The 19577-nt window shown below is 44.9% G+C and overlaps 1 long non-coding RNA gene across 1 annotated transcript; it reads right to left on the reverse strand.

Moving 5' to 3' along the window:
- Nucleotides 1-1041: 1041 nt before the first annotated feature.
- Nucleotides 1042-1767, reverse strand: LOC109734821 (uncharacterized). Its single transcript, XR_002225947.4, has 2 exons — nt 1622-1767; nt 1042-1551 (listed from the first exon to the last, which is right to left on the reverse strand). It is a non-coding gene; the product is annotated as an uncharacterized lncRNA (long non-coding RNA).
- Nucleotides 1768-19577: the final 17810 nt, after the last annotated feature.

The raw sequence follows: 19577 nt of genomic DNA on the forward strand, positions 1-19577 counted from the left end.
GCGGCCACAGATCCTACACATAGAGTTCAATGAATACCAAGTGCTTGTGATAGTTTGAGAAGTAACATATTTAAGGTGGTAGAAACCCTCTTCGCGGAGCGAGGTGGGACTAATTTTTTTTAGTAAACTTAGTAGTAGCGGGTATTACAGGAATGCGCTACTGCTATGATCTATAGCAGTAGCGCTCTTCATATTAACGCGTTGCTGCTAGAACTAGCTTCGCGGCGGGGTCGTGGCAATTATAGCAATAGCGCAGCTTACAGGAGGCGCGCTATTGCTACTTTTATTTTAGCAGCGCGTTCTGCTGGAGCGCGCTACTGCTATATAGCAGCAGCGCCTTATATTAAAACTCGCTGCTGGTAAGATTCTGTGTATAGGCTTTTCCCTAGTAGTGTTCCCTTAGTTTTTGAGAACTAAGGTATCAATCCAGTAGGAGACAACGCACAAGTCATCTAGTACCTGCAAAAACAATCAAGAACCTTGCAACCAACGTGATAAAGGGGTTGTCAATCCCTTCACGGTCACACTACAAGAAATGTGTTAATCCATGACGGATTCGAACTGTCACATATGTGTGCAAATCTGTCATGGTAGGTCGTCCTTGACGGATTTGAAATCCGTCATGTATATCGCGTCATAATTTGACCACCATGCACTCCATGACGGACCCCCAAAGCCGTCATGGATCCGTGACGGTTCTTGACCGTCACAATTTACTATTAGATAACGACGTTAATCATGCATTCCACGTCATCATCTAACATGGCGGTCAACATGGACCTGACATGGCAGCCCATGTAGTAGTCGGCCTAATCAGAGTTTTGGCCCACTAAATTTCACCTCTATCTAAGACCATCGGCCCATCATAAGAATTTTGGCCCATTAAATTTCCCATTAAATTTCTGATCCGTCCAAGGCCCACTAATTTTAATTGAGACATTAGCCAATCCATTTGTTTCTCTTGGTCCATGGAAACTTTAGTCATTAAGATTTTTTTTATTATATATGCTCATTGCCTTATAGATAAAAAGGAAAATTGCATAAACATACCAGATAACTAAATTTTATTTTTACCGAAAGGAAGAAATACACAACCAAAAACTTGGAATTACAATTTTTTCCCCTAGATCTGGCCTACTATTTTGCCCAGAGATATTCTGCAGCCACCGCATCAAGCGCCGCCCAGCCTTCGCGGGACATCAATCAGAGTTCAACGCCATTGTTTTTCACGCACAGATCTGGCAAACTTCTTTAAAAAAATTACAAGAAAAAGCACCACCAGAGACGCCCATAGCGAGGCGTTTGTTGCTGCTGCTCATGTGGGGAGGCACGGATGTGGGGGCGTCTCCTCCAGGAGGAAGTGGCTAGCCAGCGGTGGCGTTGGATCTCGCGAGCGGTATCACATCGTCGAGGTGGCCGACGACCCAAGCGAGGCGCGGAAGTAGGAACGGGGCGCTGGCGTCCGGATCTAGCCGGATGCCGACGAATTCAAAGGAGTACGACTACTGGGAGGTGAGCTCGGGCGATGCCATGGGCGGTCGGCCTCCATTGCTGCAAGGAGGAGAGAGATTAGAGAGGAGAACATAGGAGAGAGAGAGAGGCGGCGCAAGGCGCGGCTCACCGGCGTGCTGTGGTGGGAGGTGCGGGCGGCGGCCCTTCGCGCGGATGGCGGCGTCCGACGGCTGCGAGCTGTGGATTTCCTCGGGCGTGGCTGCTGCTGGCATGGTGCTCTCGTTTGTGTGGCTGTGTGAGAGGATAAGAATCAGGGAAAGCACAGATAGAGAGTAGAAGGGGCAGGGACCGTTGGATCAGCTAAGGATGGACGGTGGAGAGGCGTGATCCATGGGAGGTCTGGTTCAGCCAATCAGAAGGCAGCAGGCTAGAAAATATCTTCTACTACTATAAAAAGGCCAGTGTGTGTTTAGATTAAAACTGTATCTTAATACAGTGGTTTTGTGGCGTTAGAAATGTAAATGAGGTCCTTGTTCAAATCCAACGTACGTACTACTATTTTTGTGGCTTTCTTTTTCCCCCCTTATTTTAGCTCACGGGTTTTGTTTTGCTCCAGAAAAACTCAAGTTTTTCTTTGTGTTTCTATTATTGGTTTTATGTGTTGCACATTTTTCATCATTTTTTTGGTTTTTGTTTTCTGTTCATTTTTTATTTTAATCTTTTATTCAATTTCATTTTATTTTAGAAAAATACATGTGTACTTTGTCCAATAGACGTTGTACATTTTTTGTATGCACAAGCAACATTTTTATACACGTTTAACACTTTTTAAATACATGACGATTTGTTTCAAAATAGATGTCTGAATTTATTTCTCAAAAAAATGTTAACCATTTTTTTAAATACAAGTTGCCAAGTTCGAAGGTGCTAACCGCTTAAAATTTATGTGTCAGGTTCGAGTTCCATTAATGTGGTGTTCTCGTTTTAATTAAAATATGCGGCATACCCCTATAAAATTGTCACATGTACTATAATACATACATTTTCTTTTGTAGGAGTTTCAATAATTTTTTAGATGATTTAAATTTTCTATGGTTTAAATGAATTTATGTGTGCTTACTGGAGGTAGTGCAATTTGTTGTATATGTAAGTCAAATAAGGTTTAAACATTTCAAAAAAGATATTTAAGGAATTATGTTTTATTTTAGCTCATATCCAAGAAATAGATGAAAATGTCAAAAGATACTTAGGGATAACTTCACTTCTAGTTGCAACCTATTAGAAAAAATGATAATAATATCAAAATATGGTAGACAATTCTTCCAAATGGGCATGGAACAATGTTATTGATTCATAAGATGGGCACAATTTTTTTAGGAGATTTCGCGAATGTTTGCTATACATTGACGTTAAGTCGTACAGTACATAACTATTGTTGTCTTTTCGCAAAATAAAAAAAAACATATTACTGCCTACACGTGAAAAGTACTACAAAAATCCTGAAAAAAAACATGGCTCGTTGTATGTAAGAACTTGGCTTGTTGGAACGTAGAGATTAGTGCTACGTGGTTCAAATCCCCGTTCAATCACCTTTTTTTATACTAAACAACTTGGCTAGTTTTATCTCTAAGTAAGGCCTTAAAAAGGCATTTAACAGAAACATAGATAATACCCTAGCGGTAGCGACCTAGGTATATATGCGTGAGGTCCCCTAGTTCAATGCCTTCTGGCAGTGTTTCCTTTTTTTTAATTTAAAGATAAAGGTTTATTAAAGAAACCACACAGTTTTTCTCTCTGTAAAAATATACTTAGTGCGGCCCAACGTCGGGACGACACAGCAGCAGTAGTCCTTTCCCGTGTAAAAAGACAGCGCCAATTAGGAGAAGCGACGCTTGCTATAGCGCGACCAGGGCTAGCCCACGAAGGGGCACCGCACAAAATGGTGATAAAAATGCGTGAAAAACATTCCAAAAATTACGTTACAGCGACAATTCAAACTCGCGACCTGCACTACCTACAGTTGTTCAGCTAACCACTAGGGCATGTCTATGCAACTGACAAAATGCAGCGCTAACACTTGAAAAAACTTCCATAGCCGCTCATATATGATTTTCTTTAAGAAAAATGAAACTTCACAAATTTCGGAAAAGGTGCATGAACATGCAAAAAACGTTGCCCTATTCAAGAAAATTTCAATGATTTTGAAAAAAGTTCATCAATTTTTTTTAAGAAGTGCACAAAAAATTAAAAAATGCTCATCTAAAATTTGAAGAAAATTTCACCAATTCAAAAAAAGTTCCTCATTTTTAAAAAAATCAAAAAACTTAAAAAAATTCATCATTTAAAAAAAAGGTCATCCAATTTAAGAAATGTTTATCCAATTTCAAAAATGTTCATTGAATTTGAAAACAATTCATAGATTTTGAAAAAAGTTCATCAAATTTGAAAAAAGGTCATCGAATTTGAAACAACATCATCATTTTTTAAAAGTAGTTCAGGAAAAAAAGTTCATAGATTTTGAAAAGAAAAGTTCATCAATCTTGAAAAACTACATCATCGATTTTGAAAATGTTCATGTATTTTAGAAAAGAAAAAACAAAAAACGATGAGGGAAGAAACCAGGAAGAAGAAGAAAAGAAGAAACAGATAACGAAAAAGGAAAAATGGAAAATGAAAAAAAGGAAAAGGAAAAGGAAATAATAATTGAAAGAAAAAGTTGAAGCTTATTAGATCCTGTTGTGTGGCAGGATGGTTATACTATCGAACCTCAGTGCGGGAGGTCTCTGGCTCGAGTCGCGATGGCACGCTTTTTTTTTGTGGAATAAAGTACACAGCGGGACGGCCCAGTGCGGTGCGCTGCAGGCGCCCGTTTACAGAATACACATTAACGGGCGTCTTAAATGATGTGCTCCGTATGTATAATCAAGCCATGTCTTGCAAATATAATACCTAATCAAAATCTCAAAAAAATAATGAATAATTTACCATTAAAATGTATAATTCCTCATCGAACAATAGCAGCCCAACCTCGAGACAACATTACAGCAACAGTCCTTTTACCCCCCTTAAAAAAGCCACGTCGGGACATGCAGCAACATCAACACTCCGTTTTCCTAAAAAAACACCAGAAGGCCGCCCGTGATGATTCAACAACTTCAAAAAAACTAAGGCTTATATATGTGGGTCGAACACGCGTGACACATCAGCATGAGCCATCCATGACGGTACGTTTGGTGTACTACTGGTCGACTCGTGACGGTATTCGTGACGGCTCGTCATAAGGGCGCCATTGTCGCTGGTTTTGTTCTCGTCGCATTAATCTGTGACGGATTTCATGACGAAGAAGAAGAATCCGTCATCGATCATGATGGTTCCTGAGAACGTCATGAGAAATCTGTCATGGATTAACACATTTCTTGTAGTGTCACTCGCAAAAGTGAGATCTATTAAAGATAGTAAAGTTAATATTTTTTGTATTTTTTGTATAGATTGGAAAGTAAAGGTTGCAAAAGAGTAAACGAGATGCGATGTAAATAAAAGAGATGCAATATAATAGGAAAGAGACCCGGGGACCATTGGCTTCACTAGTGCCTTCTCTCAAGTTAGCATGTATTATGGTGGGTGAACAAATTACGGTCGAGCAAGTGATAGAAAAGCGCATAGTTATGAAGATATCTAAGGCAATGATCATGAATATAGGCATCACATCCGTATCAAGTAGACCGAAATGATTGTGCATCTACTACTATTACTCCACACATCGACCGCTATCCAGCATGCATCTAGAGTATTAAGTTCATAAGAACGGAGTAACGCTTTAAGCAAGATGACATGATGTAGAGGAATAAACTCAAGCAATATGATATAAACCCCATCTTTTTATCCTCGATGGCAACAATACAATACGTGCCTTGCTGCCCCTACTGTCACTGGGAAAGGACACTGCAAGATTGAATCCAAAACTAAGCACTTCTCCCATTGCAAGAAAGATCAATCTAGTAGGCCAAACTAAACCAAAAATTCGAAGAGACATGCAAAGATATCCAATCATGCATATAAGAATTCAGAGAAGAACCAAATAATATTCATAGATAATCTTGTTCATAAATCCGCAATTCATCGGATCTCGACAAACACACAGCAAAAGAGGATTACATCGAATAGATCTCCAAGAACATCGAGGAGAACTTTGTATTGAGAATCAAAGAGAGAGAAAAAGCCATCTAGCTAATAACTATGCACCCGAAGGTTTGTTGTAGACTACTCACGCTTCATTGGAGAGGCAATGGTGTTGATGTAGAAGCCCTCCGTGATTGATTCCCCCATCGGCAGATCGCCAGAAAAGGCCCCAAGATGGGATCTCACGGGCACAGAAGGTTGCAGCGATGGAAAAGTGGTTCCGTGGCTCTCTCTGATGTTTCTAGGGTATAAGAGTATATATAGGCGAAAGAAGTACGTCGGTGGAGCTACGAGGGGCCCAGGAGGGTGGGGGTGCGCCTACCCACCCTGGGTGCGCCCTCCTGCCTCGTGGCCGCCTCGCGGAGTTCCAGACTTCAACTCCAAGTCTTCTGGATTGCATTCGGTCCAAGAAAGATCATCGCGAAGGTTTCATTCCGTTTGGATTCCGTTTGGTATTCCTTTTCTGCGAAACTCTGAAATAGCCAAAAAAACAGAAACTGGCACCGGGCCTCCGGTTAATAGGCTAGTCCCAAAAATAATATAAAAGAGCATATTAAAGCCCATTAAACATCCAAAACAGATAATATAATAGCATGAAACAATAAAAAATTATAGATACGTTGGAGACGTATCACGCATCAACCCGGAGAACCCCGCAGGCGACAGCCACATAAACCAGGAGAACCCCGCAGGCGACGACGGCATGAACAAGGAGAACCCCGCGGGCGACGCTCCCATCAACAAGGAGAACCCTGCGGGTGATGACCCCATCAACCAGGAGAACCCTGCGGGCGATGACATCATCAACCAGGAGAACCCCGCGGGCGACGCCCACATCAACAAGTAGTCGACGGAGAGATGTCGGGCGTGAAGTCGGAGTTTCTCGGTGACGCCCACATCAACCACTAGTCGACGGAGAGATGTCGGGCGTGAAGTCTGAGTTTCTGGGCGACGCCCACATCAACCAAGAGAACCCCGCGGGCGACACCCACATCAACTAGAAGAACCCCGCGGGCGACGACGGCGTCAACCAGGAGAACTCCGCGGGCGACGCCCACATCAACCGGGAGAACCCCACGGGCGATGCCCACATCAACCGGGAGAACCCCGCGGGAGACGACGACATCAACCAGGAGAACCCCACGGGCGACGACCATATCAATCAGGAGAACCCCCGTGGGCGACGACGACATCAATCAGGAGAACCCCGTGGGCGACACGTACATCAAGCAGGAGAACCCCACAGGCGACGACGACATCAACCAGGAGAACACAGCGGGTGACGCCCCCATCAACCAGGAGAACCCCCGTGGGCGACAACCCCATCAATCAAGAGAACCCCGCAGGCGACGACCACATCAACTAGGAGAACCCCTTGGGCGACGCCCACATCAACAAGGAAAACCCCGCGGGCGACGCCCACATCAACCTGGAGAACCCTGCGGGCGACGACGGCATCAACCAGGAGAACTCCGCGGGTGACGCCCCCATCAACCAAGAGAACCCCGCAGGTGACAACGCATGAAACAGGGGAACCACGCGGGCGATGCCCACATCAACCAAGAGAACCCCGCAGGTGACAACGCATCAACCAGGAGAAACCCGCGGGCGACGCCCGCATCAACCAGGAGAACCCCGCGTGCGACGCCCACATCAACCCGGAGAACCCCGCCGGCGGCGACGGCGTCAACCAGGAGAACACCGCGGGCGACAACGACATCAACTAGGAGAACCCCGCAGAGACGCCCACATAACCCAGGAGAACCCCGCGGGCAACGCCCTCATCAACCAGGAGAACCCCGCAGGCGGCAATGCACCAACCAGGAGAACCCCGCGGGCAATGATGGCACCAACCAGGAGAACCACGCGGGCGACGACCCCAACCTGGAGAACCCCGCGGGCGACAACGGCATCGACCAGGAGAATCCCGCGGGCGACGACCACTTCAACCAGGAGAACCCCGCCGGCTACGATGGCATCAACCAGGAGAACCCCGCGGGTGACACCCACATCAACCAGGAGAACCCCGCAGGCGACGACGACATCAACTAGGAGAACCCCGCGGGTGACGCCCCCATTGAGGGAGTCCTGGACTAGGGGGTCCTCGGGCGTCCGACCTGTTAGACATGGGCCTGACTGATGGGCTGTGAAGATACGAAGACCGAAGACTTTCTTCCGTGTCCGGATGGGACTCTCCTTGGCGTGGAAGGCAAGCTTGGCGTCCAAATATGAAGATTCCTTTCTCTGTAACCGACCTTGTGTAACCCTAGATCCTTCCGGTGTCTATATAAACCGGAAGGCTAGGTCCGTAGAGGCCAATAATCATCATAATCATAGTCATACAGGCTAGACTTCTAGGGTTTTAGCCATTATGATCTCGTGGTAGATCAACTCTTGTAATACTCATATTCATCAAGATCAATCAAGCACGAACTAGGGTATTACCTCCATAGAGAGGTCCCGAACCTGGGTAAACATTGTGTCCCCTGTCTCCTGTTACCATCGACCTTAGACGCACAATTCGAGATGCCCTACCCGAGATCCGCCGGTTTTGACACCGACATTGGTGCTTTCATTGAGAGTTCCACTGTGCCATCGTCAAAAGGTTTTGATGGCTCCTTCGATCATCTATAATGATGCTGTCCATGGGGAAGTCTTCCTCCCTGGACAAATCTTCGTATTCGGCGGCTTCGCACTGCGGGCCAACTCGCTTGGCCATCTGGAGCAGATCGAAAGCTACGCCCCTGGCCATCAGGTCAGATTTGGAAGCTTGAACTACGTCGTGGATATCCGCGGAGACTTGGTTCGACGGATTCGCGACCACGGCAGCCGCTCCATGCCACCACAATGAACATGACGTAAATCTGTCATCGGACCACACCCAGGAAATTGCGCCTGTAACTGCTCTGGCCTTAGATCCGGAACAGATCGCGCCATCCGAGGACGGGAAGCTCAACCCCGCCATGGAAGCCGCAGACTCAGCGACGTTGGAGCGGCACACAGACCTAACTTCAAGTGACACCTGTGTCACCGGAACCATGGACTCGTCTCCAGCTACAGGTTCGGAACCTTGTGCATCCGCGTACGTCGAGCTTGATCGGTCATTGATCGTTGAATTCAGCTCCGCGGACATCTTCCGGCACTCACCCTTGGGTGACGTACTAAGCTCATTAAAAAAATCTATCCTTAGCAGGGGACTCACAACCGAATTATATCCGGCTCAAATTGGAGTCTGATGACTGAGAGTTTCGTTTCCCACCCACCGCCCACATCATAGCCACTGTCGAGGACTTAACCGACACGCTCGATTACGGCTCCAAAGACATCGATGATACGGACGACGATGCCGGAGAAGAAGAGGCCCAAAATCTGTCGTTTACCGAACGTTGGACGCCCACTTCCTCGTATAATGTATACATGGTGGATGCACCAAAAGAGAATAGCGGCGATGACAAGGAAGATCCAGTTGAGGATAAACCTCCTGAGATACAACCAAAGCGCCGGCGTCAGCGGCGCCGCTCTAAATCACGCCGCAGCAAAGACAGCAACACCGGGACAGGAGACGATAACACTCCGGACGGTGCCGAGAAGATCCCGACGAACAAACTGCCGAACAGGACGATCGGGAAGATGGGCAACGAGGATTTTATCGTGCCTGAGGAACCTCTCGAGCAGGAGCACTTTAAGCGCCAGCTAATAGCCACTGCAAGGAGCCTGAAAAAGAAGCAGCAACAGCTTCAAGCTGATCAAGATCTGCTAAACGATAGATGGACTGATGTCCTGGCAGTCGAGGAATATGGCCTCAAGCGCCCAGCCAAAAGTTACCCGAAGCGTAAATTGCTAACTCAGTTCGATGATGAGGCACTCGAGCCTGTACCATCATCGCGCAATGCGGCTGACCGACCACCACGTGGTCGGGACAAAGCGGCAACTCAAGCCGAACACCAGCCCGCTCCACCTCACCGTAAAGGCAGAGATAAAACAGCTCGGGGACATACCTACGACCTGCAGCAGGGCTTGGACAGTAGAGCAGGTCACAACAGATCAATCTATGGATCACGGAGACGCGCCCCGACACGCGACAATGGCTATCTAGCCGGACGCAACAATCATACTCACGCCCGGGCCGAGAACCGCAGACGGACCCTATCCGAGCTACGTCACGACATGGCCCGATACAGAGGCGCCGCACACCCCCTGTGCTTCACGGACGAGGTGATGGATCAACAAGGACAACAGACCCCGCGGTATGGATCCAGGATTTTCTTCTCCATATCCATATGGCCCGCAGAGATGACCTTCACGCCATCAAATACCTCCCACTAAAACTCAAAGGACCAGCTCGGTACCGGTTAAACAGTCTGCCTGAAAACTCCATTGGCAGCTGGGAAGATCTGGAAGACGCCTTCCGCGACAACTTCCAGGGTACATATGTCCAGCCACCAGATGCCGATGACTTAAGTCACATCGTCCAACAGCCCGGAGAGCCAGCCAGGAAGCTTTGGACTAGGTTCTTCATTCAAAAGAACCAAATCGTCGATTGTCCAGATGCCGAAGCCCTCGCAGCCTTCAAACACAGCGTCCGGGACGAATGGCTCGCCCGCCACCTCGGTCAAGAAAGACCAAAATCCATGGCAGCCCTTACCGCTTTAATGACCCGCTTTTGTGCATGAGAGGACATCTGGCTCGCTCGTAGAAGCAACAGCGCCAGCGATCCGGGTACTTCAAAAGACCGAGACGGCAACGGCAAGCCACGGTGCGATAAACACAAGCGTCACAACAATAACGAAATAACGCGAGACACGTCATCAACGCCGGGTTTAGCGGCTCCAAATCCGGTCAACGGAAAAAAGCCATTCAAGGCAAATAGAGACGGACCATCCAATCTAGACAGGATACTGGACTGGCCCTGCCAGATTCACGGCACCCCCGATAAACCAGCTATTCACACAAACAGAAGTTGTTGGGTCTTCAAACAAGCGGGCAAACTTAATGCCGAACACAAGGGGAAGCGGCTGCCCAGTGACAGTGATGACGAAGAGACTCGCCAGCCGAACACCGGGGTTCACAAGCAATTTCCCCCCGAAGTAAAAACCGTAAACATGGTATATGTGACGCACACCACTACTAGGGAGCGCACGCGCGCACCATGGGCCATATACGCCATAGAGCGGAGCCCCCCAAATATTAGTCATATCCGTCCCGACAGTCTGGCAGCTCTGATCATCGATCCAATTATCGATGGGTTCCATCTCACGAAAGTCCTTATGGATGGCGGTAGCAGCCTTAATCTACTCTACCAAGACACTGTCCGCAAAATGGGCATTGATCCTTCAAGAATCAAAGCCCACCACAACTATTCTCAAGGGAGCAATACACGGCGTAGAAACTCACTGCATGGGTTCTATCACATTGGAAGTCGTTTTCGGTTCGCCGAACAACTCCCGAGGTGAGGGCTTGACCTTTGATATTGCCCCGCTCCACAGTAGCTACCATGCACTTCTGGGCCATACCGCTCTTTCTCGTTTTAATGCGGTCCCACTCTATGCCCGCGCAAAGCTTAAAATGCCCGGTCCACGCGGCGTCATAACAGTAAATGGAAATATGGAACACTCCCTCCGTACAGATGACCACACTACCGCTATTACGGACGAAGTACAAAACGGCCTCATCGAGCCACATAAATCATCGACCATTAAGCCGCCGGTCTCCACTAAATGGAACCGGTCAATCTTGGAGCTAGAATAGCAGTTCGGCCTCCGCCGTTCGCCTTACACACTAGGGAGGTTTACACCGCGCATGCATAATTACGCACTGAAAATACCCTGGTCATCGGCGGAGGCACAATACGGAAAAGCTTACAAGCACTCCCTTTTCCTCCTTTTCTTTTCTAACCACTTTGTATATCTTGTTATAGGTGGCTCAAACATTGATCATCTTATGGACTCTTTTGGAGTTCGGCTTCATACTCTCACCCAAAGGTTATTCCTGTTAAGGAATCCCTCCCCCGAGGCAAGGCAACACAGACGTGCGACAGGAGGTCCAAATAATTTTGTATAGACCGTACTCTCTACTTTGAGCCTGTAAAGTACCTTCTCCCTCAGCCTTCGACCACTGGCATGTCAAATAGCCTGGCTCGTGGTGTTGTTATTTGTACAATGGCAATTGACATATCAATCAAGTTCCAATGAACAAAATCCGTATCCAGTATTTGCTTCTTTTACAGAGCTAAATTTTTTTGGTTGTTTCACACTCGCCCTCGACACAATCGCCAGGGGCTCGATATGGGAACAAATGAGTTGTCGACAAAGTCCGAACAGCTTTATAGCACACTTCGGCGTCACGAGTTTGGCCTTATATGCACCAGCTCCGAATCATGTCTTTGGTCAATAGTTGGATTGCCCGGCTCCTGTGCTTACTACCTTATGTTCCGCTATATCGGCTAGGGTAGTAAAGGGAGAACTACTGCGACTGTGTCCCAGTTCATCCGGATGAGCACCTCAGTAGAGAAAGCCGAATACTGACTGTCATGATATGGCGAGAGCTGTCCAACCACTCGATTGTAGGAGATATGCCCTAGAGGCAATAATAAATGATATTATTTATCTCCGAGTTCATAATTATGTTTATGTTCCATGCTATAACCGCAATGATTCTCGAGTCTGCAATATCCACGAGGCTCGGAGGAAGACTCATATGCACGTGTGGAATAATAAACGGTAAGAAGTATTCCTAGTCTGGCCTCTAAGACTAGCTCAAGCGTTGCATGATGGTTCTGTTTTCCTGATCATGGGCATGTCTATGCCAACAATTTTGAGGGCACAATGTTAAGAGAACATTTGTGTTGAATCGACCCGGATTGATGTTATGCTATGAGATTCATTCATCACAAGTTAATGGTACATAACACAGAGATGGTTAATGTTTGCATGATTCCTTAGACCATGAGAGTATCGAGTTTCTTCATGCTTGCTTCATGAACTTTGGGGTTTGTTAAACGTCATCCGTAAATGGGTGGCTATTACGGCGGCTTACGGGTTCATGGAAAAGTGTGTCAAGTAACTTGATAGCTCAAGATTGGGATTTGCTCCTCCGACAATGGAGAGATATCTCTGGGCCCTCTCGGTGTTACGGTATCCATCATTGTCTGGCCAGACACTTTGTGATTTGATCACGGGGATGCCGGAACACGATAACGAGAAAAGAGAACAATACCGGTAACGAGGTAACTAGCATAGTGGACAAGTTGTTGATCCACGGGAATGCCAACATGTCTCACCTCGGGTATTTGTAACATATCGCGAAGCAACAGGAATAGCACACGGCAACTGGAGGTTCACTCGAATATTTATTCGTGTGGGTATAGGGGTCAATATGGGTGTCCACGGCTCCGATGTTGATCATTGATCGGCAAGGGTTCCAGTCATGTCTATACTTCACCGAACCTATAGGGTCACACGCTTAAGGGTCATCTATCTGCTGAATACTAGACAAGGAGTCTGAGAGAAAATCACCGAAAAAGTTTCTGACACCGGAAAAGTTTCGGACAGCGGAAAATGTTCCGCAGAAAGAGGTCATCGGATGAGTTTCGATGAAACTGAAAAGTTGTTTCAGGGGATACCATAAAGTCAAATTGGTTTCGGCACATGCCTGATAATTCTTGGAGGGTTCCAGAATCATGCTGGAAGCTTTCTGGAATTTTCCGGGATAATAACCGGATATGCTCCGGAGCTGCCGGAACCACTTCAGATGCTTTTCGCAGATGAAAATCACTAAACCGGAATTGTTTCGGAACGCGTTGAAAATAATTTTGGTGGGTACTGGAAATGTTCTAAGCCCACACAAATATTTTCAGTTCGAACAGACGCTGAAAAATGTCGTCGTGAATAGTGAAAGTGCTTTTTGGGATATTTTATGGTGAGTCACCTTTTGGGATATTTCCAAAAGGCTTCTAGAAGGGCTTGGGGGCCAAGCATGCTCCTCATGGGGGTCCCCCAAGGGGGTTGGCCGGCCACATGTGTGGGGCTCCATGGAGCTCCACTTCCCTCCCCATTATGCCCTTCATGTGTGACATTTACATGGGCATTTTGGGTTTTTGTGAGCCATCCCTACCCCTTGGCTTTCCTATAAATAGAGGAGGAGTGGGCAGCCCAAACCTCATCCCTTATCACATACAAGTGCCATGCAATGATCTGGCTTCTCTCTCCCTCCCCGCGAAATAGTTTCGTAGAGCCGAAAGGCTGTCTGGGTTCCGGCAGGAACTAGTTCTGGACGGCGAAGCCCTGCCGGATAGATGACACCGTATGTGTGCAACTCTGTAGAGAGATCGTAGTTTCGGTCTTAGTTCGTGAGTGCCTCCCGAAGGGCTGTCCATGTGACCGTCCGAGTTTCGAAGGTCCTCCCGAAGGGCTGTCCGAGTGGCCGTTCGAGTTTCGAAGGTCCTCCCGAAGGGCTGTCCGCGACACCGTCCGGGGGGGGGGGCTGTTCGACCGCCTCCCTGAGGGCTGTTTGAGGAGCAGATGAGGGTATACATCCTCGCTGTTGGGAGGTTGTAAATCCTAGCTGCGGGGATCTGCACCGCCGATCGTCATCGACTCTACTTCCCGCTGCGCTACGAGTCGGTAACGAAAAAGATCAAACCATGTATGCAGTCTCCATAGTGGTCCTGGGCTGGTGCGTAGGTCGGAAATTTTTTGTTTTCTGCTGCGTTACCCTACAGTGGCATCAAGAGCCATGCTATGCATAGATGCAGGTTTCGATCTAGAATACATGGAGATGTATGGGTATTGCATAATATAATTAGGTAGTAGATGAGATCTATTGCTGAAAATTATTTATGCGGGTGACAGATGAAATCTGTTACCCGAGGTTCTTGTTGCTTCCCTAGAATTTGCGTTTGCTCAATCTCAAGACAGCATGGTGGAATTTGACAAAGTTCTGGCAATCCGTGATCCTGATTGATCATGGAAGTGCTATCGGTTCTTTGGGTTCTGCCGTAGTCAAAAGAAAGATGAAATTCGCAGATGAAAGGGCATTGCAGATATTATCTGCACGGGGGTCATGCGTATGACGAAGTTTAGTATGGGGCTCGAGATTTAAATATCTCGCGTTTCATACACCCCGGGATGTTAATCTAGCAACTTGAATAATCATACTTGATGATAAAACGTTGGTAGCTGCGGTTTAAGTCAAAACCTTAGAAGCCACGTAAAATGAAATTTTGCATAAACCGATTAGAGGCGTCTAACTTGGTTTTGCAGGATGTGCATGTGATGTGGTATAGCAGTGCTCATACTAATTCGATTATGTATGAGATGACTATATGCTGTAATTTGATTAACATGACCTACGTGTCATGATTCGGCATGATGGCTGGAGCCATATGATTGCACTTTAATGACCTGCGTGTCAACCTTGTTGTAATGCATTATTTTGTTAGCTATAGAGATAGCAATATTATCTGGTGCATCGACAAGGTGGTGGCAATCTTCGCGAAGGTGAACACCAACGCGAATGCCGGAGACGAAGAAATGAAATACTTCTCCGTCAGGAAGGGCTATACCATATCATGCTATTATGAATTGCCTGAGATGTTTATCCCTTATGATGCACCCTTCTTGATTTCGCGGTAGTCACTTTTTATTAGGGTGATCTCTCACTTAAAATATCAAGTAGTTAGTGTTCACCCAAGTGTAGCACCGTCTGAAATTCGTATCTTTTCGGGGTGCGCCATGTACACATGAGCACGAACGAATCGAGAGGAATGAGGCGGGTGAGGTCAGACCTCGCAGCAAGATCACTTGGTTGTCTTTGACGTTCAGGCAGGAGAGTCCTGAGCTCGGAACATGCCCATCGAAAGATGAACAAGAATCACATAGAGATGTGATCGGCAAGTTGGCCTACCGATTGAAATTCGTGTCATCAGTGATGAACCCGTCAATGGCATCGAATAGAAATATGGATCTTGAATCACTCTAAATCAATTATGAGAGATATTGATTTGAGTGGGAGCGCACTGTTGAATTAACATGTTTAATTCTTAGTGCAATTAATTATGAACACTGTCTAAGTGTTTCTTGCATAATAGTTGTAGAATAATGGCTCGCATTTCCACCTTCCCTATTAAAATTGAATAACTGTTAAATATCTGGTTAAAACTTTACGATTGGTAATGTAATATGAGGATTGTCCTCAAAAGTGCCGAGAAGGACTTTGTCCTATCGCATGCTTTCCGTATCCTCCCGCTAATGCTATGGATCATGTGACTCTCGTCCTTCGATCCAAAAGCTAGAATTCTGTTACGGTCAAGTGGAATATGTTTGCTTCCATGAAACCCAAACTTCGAAAGTTGGGATAGTTATATGATATTCATGGAACTGAAAACTATTTTCAGATACAAACAAAGCAATGTTTGTTTGCAAGTATTAGTAAAAGTGTTTACTATGCATTTGACTGTTGGGAAAGGGATCCAGAAGAACGCCTGTCATATAATGAAAGGTGAATAAAACAACAACTTAAGGAGAAAGGAAGTGTCCAAAGGGTGTTAGTATGACTTACACGCCTAGGAAGTCCGGGGCTAATGCCACTCTTAAGTTGGGTGCTTCTTCTGAAAGTAGGAGAAATACTAAAAGTTAAACTGCTAGAAGTATAAAGGTAAAAGGAAAGAAGACTGGAATATCCAGCTCATGTATGAATGTCATACAAGTTTTTGATGTATAGAAGGCTGGTCAAAGATATAGTTCTTGCGAATTATGGTTAAACATGTTAATCACTAATTCTTGGGTATTGTGAGTTCATCACAAAAATGCCCGCTCGATTGCATTCCGTTGCAACTCGATGTAAGAACTACTATGGCCTGAAAGACTAGCTAGAAATGAGGTTAAGGTATACACAGGGAACATAGTAAATGTTACTATACCTTCCATCGGTGTATTGCCGTCTGTATTTATTTTCATAATTCATTTAGAGTTTTACAAACTCTATCTCATTGCATAGGTATCTTGCAAGAAGGTTGTTCATAAGAGAACTTTTTATGTTCGATGTTATGAATAACACAAGGGCCATATTTTCATTATGAATGAGATGTATGTTATGAATATTGATAATAATACAATACCTCTGGGTTTACTTTCATAATTCATTTTAGAGTTTCATACACTCTAGCCCATTGCACAATGTTTGTTGCAAAAGAGTTGTTCATAAAACAACAATTATTGTTAAGTATTATGAATAACATAAGGGCCATACTTCCATCATCGATGGGACGTATGTTATGAATATTGAGGGTAATATGATACATCCATAACACTGACGCTAAATGTCGCAAGAGTAAAAGAATACCACACAAGTGTGGCACTACATTTGGTCACATTGGAGAAACCCGCATGGAAAATTCCATTATGATGGATTTTGAAGTCTTTTTGATTTTGAATCATCTGACACTTGCAACTTTCCTCCGAAAAGTGAAGTGACTAAAATACCGTTCACAGGCCATAAGGAACGAACAACAAACTTATTAGTGATCATACATTTGATGTGTGTAGTCCGATAAGTGTTGTTAGTGGTGGATTTATTTATCGTCAGAAATGACTCAAGTAGATCTATGGATATTTACTTGATGAGACGTAAGTCTGGATCTTTTGAAATCATTCGAAAGGTTCTCAAAAATGAAGTAGAAGTTATTGTAACAAGAAAATTATGTTTCTGCAATTTGATTGCACAAAGGAATATTTGAGTTACATGTTTAGCGAATGTCTGATGAGTTGTGAAAGGGGTTTCATAAACTTGCACCTCCCGGAACACCACTGCAAGTGGAAAGTCCGTGGAGATGTAACCAAACCATTTATGACATGGTAAGGTCAAAGATGACATAAATAAATTTGCCATTATCCCTTTTAAAGTGATGCTTTAGAGACTGCGGCTTTTACACTGAAAAGAGCTACATCGGGTCTGTTGAAATGAAGCCATGGTATGGTACGCCCAACCATGTTATATCTTTTCTTAACATTTGGAATATGGGGCTTGTGTAAAAGGTTACAAACCTATTCCAAATCAGACAAGTGCTACTTTGTAGGTTATACAAAATTGTTGGGTATTCCTCCCTCACTATACCGAGCCAAATAGTTTTGCCGTGAAACGGTGTGCTTTTAAAGAGAATGGTTCTTTCAAAAGGGTGAGTGGGAGAATAGTGCAACTCGACGAGATAAACAATATCTACGTCACCAGATCAAAGGAAAGAGACCTTGGAAGTAATTCCAGAGTTTCCTACTGCGACTGATACGGAAGTCTCTACAATAAAATGTATGAACTTCGGTCGAACTTGCAGCTGAACCACGTAGGCAAGGCTCGTGCAAACCTCTCAGGTGCGCAAACGAGATATTGTTGTTAGACAACATTATACCTACGATACACAAGGAAGCGTTGATGGGCCCTGACTCCGGAATTGGCTAAATGCCAATACAACCCGAGTTAGTTTCCATATAAGTGATTCAAGATTAAAACCTTGATACACCTTTCGGAAGACTTAGAGTCTAACGAATATTTATGGAACTTAAAACTGATACGGATAAAATGTTTTATCCATAAAGCTCGACTTGTTGAAATAACAAGTTCAAGAGTTGACTACGATGAGGTTGATTTCATCGTAGGGATGCTTAAAGTCGGTTCAGGTTGAACTAGCAATTAATACATATTTCAATCATGAGATATGAAACATGGATGATAAAAGGATTTCCATCTGATGGAAATGAAAGCTAGGACTTGCATATGATACAGTCCAAAGTAATTTGTCAATCCAGAGGATGCTAGTAGGTCTGCAAACTTCAGAGTTCCAGCAATGGACAGAAGAGAGAAAAATGGAGTTGGAATCTTCGTGTTTTGATGAAATGGTCAAAGGGGTTTTGACATCATCAATGGGTAACGAAGATGCTTGTAATTCAAGAAAGTAAGTGGGAGCGTAATAATATTTCTAAAAACCTTATGTGCATGGCACATTGGTAATTGGAAATAAATTTCTTGACACAAATTAGGACTTCATTTGAAAATAGTTTTTCGATGAAGTGCTTAGGCTAAATAGCCTCAGTATTAGGCATGATGATCTATGGAGATAGATTTACCTAATGGGGCTAAGCAATGAATACATATTGACAAGATGCTAAAACTTTTTAGCATTTAAAACGCCAAGGAGTGATTCTTGCCAAAGTCACATGGAAAGAGTTTTTGCAAGACTCGGTGTCCCAAAACACTGATGAGTAAAATACATGATGCAGATTCCACACACTTTTGTGTTTGGATTAATCATGTATTCCATGGTATGTAAAACAACCAGATATGTCCAATACTCCCAAGGTGTTGCGAGTATGGATACCAAAGTGATCAAATTACTGATCATGGGACGACCGTGAAAGATGTCACAGAGTACTAGAGTAAGTACTGATGACATGGTTTTCTCGCAAGCAGAGATCATGAAGAGTTCGTTGTAAAATGTTACATCGATACAGTCTTCATCTTTTCTCCATGAGATTTTCGATTTAAATTAAGGGTTTTGTGTAACACACAATGTGGTGGCACAGTTAGTTGGAATTTGTTCAAACTAGTTACTGTGGCGAATTCTATAACAAGGGCTAAGTATGTTGACGCTTTAGAAGTGACAAAGAAAATGTTGAATCATATAGTTCATTCATGAACATAGTATAGTTCCAAGATGGCTTTTGACAATGGGACACTACTGCAGGTAGTTGCTCCATAACTTAGTCTGAGGAATCCAGGTTCGACCTGTGATTCACATACATACAAAGCCAAGTCCACACAAAATATGAATTTTGAGAAAACGTGAAAACGCGAGGACATGCAAAGATACACACGGAACTGAAGTCGTCAGATCCGTTGGACATCAGGGTATACCACAAGCGAAGCATATTTACACTGGTGTGCCACAGGTGTGAAGT

Source organism: Aegilops tauschii, chromosome 7, assembly GCF_002575655.3.
Source record: "Aegilops tauschii subsp. strangulata cultivar AL8/78 chromosome 7, Aet v6.0, whole genome shotgun sequence".
Taxonomy (NCBI): domain Eukaryota; kingdom Viridiplantae; phylum Streptophyta; class Magnoliopsida; order Poales; family Poaceae; genus Aegilops; species Aegilops tauschii.